The 10,360-nt window shown below is 36.4% G+C and overlaps 1 long non-coding RNA gene across 1 annotated transcript; it reads right to left on the minus strand.

The window, feature by feature from the left end:
* Window positions 1-467: 467 nt before the first annotated feature.
* LOC114243466 (uncharacterized) lies at window positions 468-7,288 on the minus strand. The gene is made up of 2 exons (XR_016324821.1): window positions 4,536-7,288; window positions 468-4,447 (listed from the first exon to the last, which is right to left on the minus strand). It is a non-coding gene; the product is annotated as an uncharacterized LOC114243466 (long non-coding RNA).
* Window positions 7,289-10,360: the final 3,072 nt, after the last annotated feature.

The raw sequence follows: 10,360 nt of genomic DNA on the forward strand, positions 1-10,360 counted from the left end.
CGCACAGAGACGCCTTATATGGCTGATCTGCCCATTTGTCGAGTCAACGAAACCGTCAAACCCATTTTTTTGGAGTGGCGTTGACTACACTTAATTCGCTATTTTCCGATAACGGAACAAATTTCATAGGCGCCAAAGCCAAGCTTGATGAACTGGGTGAGTTCCTCAGGTCTAAAGCCTTCTGTAAAGCCTTTGAGCAGGAAACTCTCTATCAGGGCGTCAATCGGTCGCTGAACGTACCTACAGCTAGTCACGTGGGTGGTAGCTGGGAGAGTATGATTCATGTATTCAAAATGCATCTACGCCGCACTATCGGAGACGATCTTCTCACCTATGAGTACTTACTCACCGTCGTTACTCAGGTCAAAATGATTTTAAATAGTCGTCCGTTAATTGCACAATCAAATTCACATCACGGAGAACCGGAACCTTTAACGCCTTCGCATTTTTTAACTCTCAGACCGCTAGACTCCTTTCATTCTGATCCGCGTTAAGATTCGGTAGATTTAGTTCGCAATAAAAGACTTGTCGATGACATTGTTCAGAGATTCTGGAATCACTGGAGGCGTGAGTACCTAAACACGCTTCAAACGCGCTCTAAATGGAACACCAAATCTAATCCGGTGACTAAAGGCACTGTTGTCCTTCTTAAAACAGAAAACTCACCGCCTTTACAATGGCCAATAGGCATAATTGAAGAAGTAATGCCTGCCTCGGACGGTGTCGTTAGAGTAGTCAGAGTGCGCACACAAAACGGCACCTATCTTCGACCCGTAGTAAAACTTTGTGTTTTACCTTCCCAGTAAGCTAATTTCTCATTCTTATTTTAATTTATTTTTATCTCATTCTTGTTACTTAATACTCCATATCCTGCACGTATTAAGTACCATTTATACTTATTATGTACCACCGCACTACCCTGATTCCACCCGCTCTAGTTCACCTATAATCGCTACATTTATGTACTTCTCTCTTATTGTTCAGGAGCTACATCTCCTAAAGGCCGGGGGGGTGGTTCTTTTTTAATGAGAGTAGACATAAAACCTATCGCATGGCCAACTATAAAAAGGAAAACATAAAACAAAAGTTAAAAAAAAGAAGACTATCGCCGACCGTACCGCACGCGTTGTACACGCACACGCCGCTTGTTTTGTTACAAAAATATTTTTATGGACTCTTATCTTTATGCGCATTATTCTTTTATGTGCATTAGTATATAAGTACCGTCTGAAATTTTGTAAAATTTCAGTAAGTTCTCCTGAAACAGAGAACTCCGTTCTTAAGGTGGGAGGAGTTACGGCGGGCACCTCTGCTGACGCGAGTATGCAAAGGCAGATTTTCGGCGAACTCAACTGCTGAATTGTAGAATTTGCAGACGACGCCATCCGCCGGACCGGTGGTCCGATGCCCTTCCCGTTAGATTAAGATTAGTAATAAGTTAGTCTTAAGTCAAATTTGGTGCGGAATAAACGTTCTTAAAATAAAATTTCTATTTTTTTAAACGTCCTCCGCGTTGCCCGCAACTTGACAACCTATGCAAAGAGTGTCGTCTAAATAGATAACTGAATCATGGTATTCTGAAGTAGGTATGCTTCGTTTAAGTCGATCGTAGCTAAATATCTATATTTTGGTATTAATTTAGAAGCTGATCGGTAGTCTCTCATTTTAAAATGGGACTTTGAAATAATGGACATGGGCCACTTTCCATACATTGCACGGCCTACAAAACGAAGTTCAAGGACAGTAATGAAATTAAGTTTAAATACTCAGACGTAGGTAACTTGGCTTTTCTTAAAATAAGCCTTAAGTGTAATCGTTTGCTCTATCTTAACTAAGTCTCTTAAGCTAGGCGTCTAGACTAAATTTTATTTCTTATGAATATTTTCAAGTAGACTTTGTAATTTGTTTGAATCAATAATGAATTGATGTAATATTCCTAATCTACTAAGTGCAAAAATGGTTTTGATTTCACTTAGTTTAGCATGGACCATCGGATGGTTATAATATATTCTATTGTATGCGGATATGATTTGAACTTCAAAGTGTTCGATTCGTAAATTTTCAGTATAATTTTGCCACAATGTTGCAATTTCTTTATTCAATCGAATGAATTTTTATTTAAGGTAATGGTTGAATTAGATACAATTTGCACCATTTCAGAGATTAACGTTAATTTTTTATCATTAGCGTCTTGATCTGATTTTATTTCACTAATAAAATGGCATCATCGTGATCCAGATTTCCTGTAATGGTTTTAATTAATGATCTGATTGGGTTGATCCGTCCGCGTTTAATTTTAAAGGTAGGAGTGATTTATTCGAATTTGCTTACTTAATAATAATATTATATTCTATATGAATTTTGCATATAGAATATTGCATATGTTCTCTGAAATATTGAATGTTAAGATCTAAGTCTTCCCTAATATGTTTAAAGTCCAATACTCTTGCTATTATCTACTCCTAATCCACCATCAGCATCTTTGCTCAAAACGGCAGTGCCTTCCTTGACGGGTAAAGCTCCGGGATTGTTATTCAGTACCTGAAGTTGAAGGTTGTGGACTTGCATCGTCATGATAGTCATCAGATCAGAGAAGGACGCGAGGGTGCCTGTGAAGAGCGTTTAATGTTTTTAGTGGAATTTTTGTACTGCGTTCTGTTATTTGAACGGGAACTGTATTTCTGACTATATCATCTGTAACTATAACTTTTTGGTAAAACGCGGCTTATATCGGCTATATTTGCTAACTCTTTTATTTGTATTTTTGGAAAATATTGAGTCTCCTTGTTAAATTTTTAATTCTGTTTCTCCTGCTCTTTTTTTCATTTCGTTTTTCCTTCATTTTTATCGTTTGTCCCGAAATACGTTTGTACAAAAATTTAGTTCTTTCTGCGTGTTGTTTTATTAGTTGTTGTTTAAAGTCGTATTCTGATACTCTGATCCAACGAGTCAGTCTACTATTTGTCTCTTTAAGGGTATTAAGCCAAGTGAAGGGCTTATGATCAGTTACAATTGTAAATCTACCATAGAGAGAGGGTCGAAAATGTTTGACAGCCCAAACGATTGCAAGCAATTCTTTTTCCGTTGCACTATACCGTTTTTCAGCATCATTTAAAGTTCGGCTGGCGTGCGGCACAGGTTTTTCATTTCCTACTGTGCCTTGTTTTGAATTTTGAAGCGTCTGTTGTTAATATATACGGTTTTCCATGTTGTAAAATAGGCGCATTTACTAATAATTCTTTACATTTTTGGAAAGCGGTTATGTATTTCTCATCATCGATTGGCATTGAACGTTGCTTTATTAATCTTGCGGTCATATGTAGTGTAATTTTTGCAAAATCTCTTATGAAACGCCGATATCCAATTAATCCTAAGAAACTTTTTGTTACGGTACGGGGTAGGGGGTAGTTTAAAACTTCTTTGATCTTATCATTATTAGGCTTAAGGCCATTGCTCGTGATTGTGTGTCCTAAATACAGAAATTCTTTTCTCAAAAATTCTGACTTGTCTAACATAAGTCTGTCAAAAATAGCCCTTAATTTGTCTACATGTTCCTGAAGGATAGACGAATAGACGATACTATCATCTAAGTAGACTAAGCAGTGTATTCCTTGTAGTCCACGCAGCACAATATCGATAATTCTTTGAAAAGTACCCGGGACTTTTGGTTGCGCGCGGGAGTAGTAATAGTATGCGTAGTGAATCATTGGGATGGCGCCACCTTTGGAGTTTGTTAGTTCCTATAGGTCTATAGTTACTATAGGTCTATCAGGATCTGATGGCTAAAGGGGAAAAAAGAAATTGACGCTAGCAGTACTGGGGAAATTGGAATAAAACGTTTTGATACTTTTTTTATTTTTTTTATTTCTTAGATGGGTGGACGAGCTCACAGCCCTCCTGGTGTTAAGTTACTGCAGCCCATAGACACGTACAGCGTAAATGCGCCACCGGCCTTGAGATATAAGTTCAAACTGAAATGCATTACTGCTTCACGGCAGAAATAGGCAAGGTACCTACCCGCGCGGACTTACAAGAGGTCCTACCACCAGTTACTTTATATCGGCTGATTCTGTGTGTGATACATGCAAATATAAAAATTTATTCAATGATTAAGGATTCATATCATGGTGGTAGTCAGCAGATGTACTCTTCGACCTATACACCAAACAAAAGTTTGGCACAAAACCATATTCTCTATACCAGCATGTACAATGATCCATCTAGGCCCGCAATATTTTTATTTTGCCAGCATTTGTTCACTGAATATGAACCGTGTTTATAGGTTTCATCTAAATAAACCACATCTAGCTTATCATCGGCTTTTCGATTCTTTTGCATACGCTCCAAATACTTGAATCTGTGTATCTTTATGTCATGTCGCTCCATTAAAATAGTCTTTTTTGATTGGCACTTCACGAATTCGAATCAGATATCTTTCAAAATAAATCTGAAGACAAAATAAGATTGTTATTTTTAGATTACTATGTTTTTAGATTATATTCAAACTGAAAGAAAATGAAGTTCATTTTTTTTACCTTAATGATTCTCTTCCTCCATTGAAATTGATTTTCTCCCGAAGAATTTGTAACAATTTCATGACAGTGGGTATTTTTTTTCATACAGTGTAAAACTCATTTATCTTGTTTCTGATCAATTCTAAATCAAAACTATCCAAGTTTTTTTTTTCATTGCCACCTTTTCTCTTTTTACCAGGCGTACTAAATACGCCTCTGTTAGATCTGCCTTCAGCAACAATTCGTCTTATGGTGGTATTAGAAACCCCTGAAATAAACCAAAGTTTAGTATCCATAATATAATACACACGAAATATTATCATATTGTAAATCATAAATCATATGGTAAATATGGTAGTGTCGACAATTCTTGTTTTTTGTATTGTTGGTTATCAATTATGTGTAATTTCAGATGCCTGATGAAGGTCTAATAAAAGACCGAAACGTTGCTAAAATAATAATGTAATTTGTTATGATAGTCCTATCTTGTCCACATTCCTGAGATACACAAAAAAAATATTTTATAATAATTATGGACGACAATATTGATAATAGTAATTTACTGAGTGGTTTTTTCCAAGTAATGAGAATTGCACATGGAGATGAAACTATCAGTAAAATAATGGTCGAATAGCATAATAAAGTTGGCATCATTAAATAACAGAAGAATTTTCTTACTAAAATGCCGTACAAATAATATTATTCCTAAACATATCAGTAATAATATGAAATGTATTTTATCATTAAATATTGAGGACCATCCTTTTAAGAAGATGTCGGATAGATTGATTACGGGTTTTCAAGGTTCGATATTGAGTCTGGAGATAAAGGTGACACTATGGAAATTGGAGCAACAAAATAAACGGATAGTAGAAATGGAGGATAAGGTTAAAGGTTTGGTCTCAGAACAGTTATTTAGAAGATGTGTGGTAATGAACAACAGAAGATATGAATATATTTTTAATAAGATATAAAATACCAACATTAAAAAGTTTAATATATTAATTAAACAAAAAATAAACCGTCATACATTATCAAGCAAGAGTAAACATATTTACAATTATACAGATATACAGCTACCAACTGAAGTAGAAATGATATTGAACTTAGAACCTAAGTTTGGTATAGAAATAAAAGAAAAGTGAAATGTGATACCAACTGTGATTAAGGATTTAGAATTTGGAATTGAAGCTGTAAAGTTGGATGATTGTAACAATGTAGAAAAAGATATTGTTAAAAATAATTTGAGATCAAAAGCGATTAATGTAATTTCTAACTATTACAATAAGAATGATAGACTAAATCATAAAGTAATAATCAAAAATTTATATATTACTCGAAAATTTCTAAAAGAGAGACCTGACTTAATAGTTGCAAGAGCGGATAAAGGGAACACAACAGTGATATTGTTAAAAACTGAGTATGAAACGGAAATGAGAAAGATGTTGAATGACAAGGTGACATATAAATTATTTAAAAAGGATCCTACAAATAAATGGCAAAAAGTTGCAAACAGTTTAGTGAACAAGTTAGTAGTAGCAAAAATTGTTGAGGAACAACAAGGTAAACATCTGAAACCAAAGTATACTGTTGCACACTTGTTGTTTGCGTCCAGTGGTCAGTTGTGTTAATTCCCCGAGTTACAACCTGGCACGGTTCCTACATGAAATACTGACTCCAGTGATCGAAACGTTTCAATATAATGTAAAAAATTCATTTGACTTCGTGACATTTAGTGAAACGGTAAGCTACCGAAGATGTATGTACTGATTTCATTGGATGTAGTGTCATTGTTCACTAATGTACGTCGTGACTTGATTCTTAAAGTAATTGAGGAAACTTGGGATAACATGAAGCATCTAGTAAAAATTCCTAAGAGTGTGTTAGTTGACCTCATTACTTTTTGTTATGATTCAAGTTACTTTGTATATCAAGGAGAGTTCTATGCACAGATGGAGGGCAGCAGTATGGGAAACCCTGCAAGTCCAGTTATAGCTAACATCGTTATGAACTATGTCATCGATCAGATATTGAAGATTCTACCGTTTAAAATTCACTTCTTAAAGTTGTACGTGGATGATACCATCGCAGCCATACCGGTATCAGAATTAAATAATATCTTAGAGTTATTTAATAGCTTTGACAATAAGATACAATTTACCATGGAAGTAGAAAAAGATGATAGTTTATCTTTTCTAGTTGTGTTAGTCAAAAGATCAAATGATAAATTGATAACTGATTTGTTTGTTAAACCCATTAGTTCAGGTCGGCTATTAAATTGGAATTCAAATCATCCTCGGTCTCAAAAAATAGGTATGATAAAAGGTTTACTCGACAGAATGACAAAGTTAAGTAGTAAGGATTTTTATGAAGTTAATTTTAAGAAGATTCGTAACATATTGTTGAATAATAATTATGAAATGCCATTAGTAGATAGTGTTATAAATAAATTTAAAGAGAACTTAAATAATAAAACAAGGAGTTTAGTTAACTCAAATAATAAAAACATTCTATAGATATTGTCGGTTTCCTTATATGGCAGAATTATCACATAAATTAAATAGAGTTTTTATAGGAACTCATGTAAGATTAGCATTTTATAACATCTTAAGAGTTAATTCCATCTATTCTAAGTTAAAAGATCCAGTAAATAAACAACAACAAACTGGAATAGTGTATAAAATACCTTGTTCATGTGACTTATGCTATATTGGACAAACTAGGCAATATTTGAGTAATAGAGTAAAACAACACATTTATGATTGCAAAAATATTAATATATTAAAAGAGAATAAAACAGCATTAGCAACTCACCACTTTGACCAACATCATAATTTTGAGTTTGACAAAATAGAAATCCTAGATAAAGAAATGAATTGCTGGAAACGTAATGTTAGCGAAATGATCTTTATAAAAACTAATGATACTGTGAATAAACGAACAGACACTAACAATTTAAGTATTTTATATAATGATATATTAAAAGAGTATAAATCTAATTGAAAAAAATAACCTTTATTACATATATATTTTAATTTGATACTCAGCGTGGTTGGCGCTAGTATAAAATATTGTAAAGTATAGTCCATGGACTGAAGTTTCGATAGTGGGCTAACCTTTGTCACGCAATAGCAATTTTTATGTGTCGTGTTGGCTTTGTTTCCAACAACAAAAATACTAATTAACTAATTTAGCGGCTTTGTAGATTTGTATTAGTTTCTGATGTCTAAGGCAATTGTGCAGTGTAGGATAGTGATTATTTAAATTCATATTATGGTAAATATGGTAGTGTCGACAATTGTTGTTTTTTGTATTGTTGGTTATCAATTATGTGTAATTTTCAGATGCCTGATGAAGGTCTAATAAAAGACCGAAACGTTGCTAAAATAATAATGTAATTTGTTATGATAGTCCTATCTTGTCCACATTCCTGAGATACACAAAAAAAAATATTTTATAATAATTATGGACGACAATATTGATAATAATACACACGAAAAGTGCAATAAACCAAAGTATTAAGACTTGTCATTCCTACTAGCCAGTCAACGCTTGCACATGGCTCAATATCGATGATTGTGTTTGTTCTGCACCTTGTTCATCAAGTATTCTTTGATAAACATTGAAAACAATATTTCTTGCTTGCGATCGAAGAGGTTTCTTCGACATTTTCACCACTTTTTAAACGAAATTTGAAGCCAAACCAAAAACAATTCGAGGAATTGTTTCAGTTGACAGGTGATTTTTGTTGCCATATGAAAATCGCTTTTTTAAACTTTTTTTTGCCATCAGATTCTGGTAAACCTATAATTACCGCGTGTTTCCAAAGCGTGGTTCTAACTCCCGATCGATCACGCTTTACCGCTAGCTGCCTAGATGGCGGCACATGTACTGTAGTGCATGTACCTACGTAAAAGATAAGTGAGCTTCGTCACATACCGCTTAGGACGGCTATTTACGCGCCTTTATACCCCCGTTTTATACGCTTCCGCCGCAGCCCAAAGATTGTCCTGCGAGCCTGGATTAGATCCAGCTTAAATTTGAATTTTTAATGTTAATCATTTATTTTATCGTTACAACTCTTATAGGTACAACAAAGGTAAGATGATTTAAATTAAATAAATTAATAATTTTGTGCAGCGATCGGCGCGTGCGCGTTATTCAATTTTTCTTTATCGACCCTCTGTCTTTTTACGAATCCTGCGTAGGCGTCGGTTGTTCAACACTTTAGGGTTCCGCTTAGCATGCGAGGATTAATTATTTTACTTCGGTTCCGCACAATACACACTCCCCCTTTTGACCTGGCTAGAAACCCTTGACTGGTCAAACAAACAACGCGGAATGAAACCCAGTCTACTCCACCACCCTACGCGGTCGACCCCGGCGGCGCTTGGGAATCACAGGCTCGGGACATACATCCTCCCTCGCATGATAAGGGCGCAAATCCGAGACATGATACTTACCAAAAACTTCGCCCGACGACTCATATGCTAGAAGGTAGGAAGTAGGACTCACCTTTTTTGAAATCACATATGGCCCATCCCGCTTAGGATTAAACTTCGACGTAATACCCAGCAATACTGAGTAGGTGGGTCTTCATCAATACGAGATCCCCTTCTGCAAACTGGTAAGGTTCAGAGCGCCTTATATCACGCGCACGTCTTTTGAATATCTTGATGATGTTCTATATTCTCCTTAGCGGTCGAGATGGTCTCGGCAAGCTTGGACAAGTATGGGCATATCTGGGGGACAAAGTTCTTGGACTCTACGGCGGCACGAGCGGATATTGGAGATCGGAGCTTACGACTATTAAAAGCGAATCGGACGAAAGACAGTACCTTAGGCCACTGCTGGTGATGGCCTTCAAGCAATATGGCAAGATGAGCCTTTAAGTCCCGGTTCTTCCGCTCAACCGGATCGGCTTCGGGATGATAAAGAGGAATGAGATTTTGTTTTACCCCTAAAACAAACATAGCCTTTTGCATGACGTCGGCCACAAATTGAACTCCGCTGTCGGAAATCATCCGGCGAGGCACTCCGAATCTCATAAAGACTTCATTAACGAGGGTTTTCGCACATACCTCGGCAGTGCATCAATGAGAGCGAACAGCTCAACCCACTTACTGGCGGTGTCTTCGACTATCAGGATCCACCTCTCACCGCAGGGTCCTTTGGGTAAAGGCCCGAAAAGATCCACTGCAATAACTTTAAACCGCTGAGCTGGAACTGGAGTCTGGAGTAGTCCCGCTCGCTTAAAGTTAGACGGCTGGTACCGCTGGCACTCTATACACGACGAATAACTTGTCGAGCTCGGCACGAATGACCTCTTTCCTCGCCGGCGTGACACTATACGGAGGTACAGCGATAGGAGGGTGGTCGCCGGTGTCGATCCGACGCTCTGAAAAGGGAGTCAGCTCACCGATTTCCTCGAAAACATCGGTATATTCACCTAGTAAATCCACCAGACGCACCTTTTCCGACTCCGATAAGAATTTGCCTTCATCTTCGCGCAACAAGTTTATAGACACGCAACTTATGGGGTCACGTGAATTTTCACATGACAAAGGGTGAATCTCCCGGGGCTGATCAGCCGAGTGCCAAGTCATAGAAGAGAAATCAATAATTATTAATCGTGCCTTCAAAATAAAATCTATTCCTAACAAGGTTTCATTATTCTGAGAATCGGGGAATATAATAATACTGAACTTAATTCAACGTCTACATGTGTTAATAATATCTTAGTGTTCCGAGTGGTACCATCCGCGAGTCACACTGACATATTCTCAGTGCGAAACTTCATACCTAAACGTTGAAAAAGCACGTAGAGTGCGTAATCCGCGATACTA

Source organism: Bombyx mandarina, chromosome 20 (assembly GCF_030267445.1).
Source record: "Bombyx mandarina strain Sakado chromosome 20, ASM3026744v2".
Classification (NCBI taxonomy): Eukaryota; Metazoa; Arthropoda; class Insecta; order Lepidoptera; family Bombycidae; genus Bombyx; species Bombyx mandarina.